This window comes from Branchiostoma belcheri, unplaced genomic scaffold (genome assembly GCF_001625305.1).
Source record: "Branchiostoma belcheri isolate BF01 breed outbred unplaced genomic scaffold, Haploidv18h27 scaffold70, whole genome shotgun sequence".
Classification (NCBI taxonomy): domain Eukaryota; kingdom Metazoa; phylum Chordata; class Leptocardii; order Amphioxiformes; family Branchiostomatidae; genus Branchiostoma; species Branchiostoma belcheri.
In genome coordinates, this window is record NW_017804354.1 from 853,740 (window position 1) to 855,365 (window position 1,626).

Genomic DNA, 1,626 nt, shown 5'->3' on the forward strand with positions numbered 1-1,626 from the left:
TTTAGATATTCAAGTAAAGCTGACAAACGTTTTAAACGTTACATTTGCCAATGTTAAGTGCATGAAACACGAAAATTATTAAACATTGTCACTAAAAGGAAATTTTCTAGATATGTTCCAGGAAAAGTCAAAATTTTATGGAAAAATATTACATGACTTCATTAGTTGTTCACATAGGCCACAAATTTGCTTCCATAAACTTTGTAAAATTACCTTTGCAACTCGAGGGCGCTATCGCTGGCTCCATCGTATATGAACAAAAAGTCGGCATCTTCCTCGAGATACTGGCCTTTATCAAACGTGAGGAGAATCTTATTGCCTGCTGGGACGGTGATTAACCACTCGCAGTTCTCGTTGTTGCCATAGTGATCGGGGTAGTTCGGGGATGTTATAGGACCTCCAGAGGGTGCTGTAAAGTTGCCTCCACATCTAGTGGGGCTTGTCGGGGTCACTAAGGAAAAGAGAACCACATTATTAAAATCATCACATAAAATATCTCTATGGAAATGAAAGATAATTGACAGAAATTGACACATATCTTCATCTCATGGATTCTCGTGCTATTTGCACATTCTCATGACAGATGGAAGTAACATTGGCCTGCACTTAGTATCATCAAGGGATGCAAGGGATGTTTTTTGCATGCTTAGTTTATAGCATACATTAAAAACATCGTTCTTGATTTTAAAGATTCAGTTGACTTATTCTTTGTCTTTCTCCGGTCAACACTTATTAGCTCTGAATCTCTATAAAATAAGAAAAATGAACTATGAAATGCTGCTAACACATTCGCTGAGAAAATTATATTTGATATATAGAAAATGATTATATGTAAAAATATACCAAACCCACAGAATTGTTACCTGCCCAATATGATATTCTTAAGGTATCATCTTACAGTTCAACAGAGATGTTACCTTACCATTTCCCTTGGCGTGTGCTAGCAGGGTAGCAAGAATCAATGTTGTTCCAATCCTTAATATAGCATGAACTGATGTCATGATCCTTGCCTCGTCAGGCCCTATGCATGGCTCTGCATCTAAATTAAAAAAAACAACAGGTTCTTGAATGCACAGCTTGCTATCTACAATAAGTGTATTGATAGAGGACAGGAGTTGGTGAAACAGTGGAAGGCCTGCTGTTGATAGATGCGGGCTACCTGGTAAGTTGAAAGTGTGGTGTCTGCAGAATGTCAAGATACCAAGGCTAAAATAGCCAATAAGAATGAATGGGATACCCCTCTGAACAGCTGACAAAGTTAAAGGAAAATCCTAGAAGCTGGAAGCAATAATTTGACTCTTCTAATTACTTCCATTACATACAGAGGAATAAAAGCTGGATAAAGTGCAAATGGTCAAAAGACAGTCAAAATAGCATACATATTTGCACTAGAAAAGAGGGCACAGTGGAACCAGGCCGTCTAGACATACTGGAGCAGTGCAGTAAGGAAGAGACCCATCCAGTAAGGAGACCCATCCAGTAAGGAGACCCATCCAGTAAGGAGGCCCATCCAGTAAGGAGACCCATCCAGTAAGGAGACCCATCCAGTAAGGAGACCCATCCAGTAAGGAGGCCCATCCAGTAAGGAGGCCCATCCAGTAAGGAGACCCATCCAGTAAGGAGGCC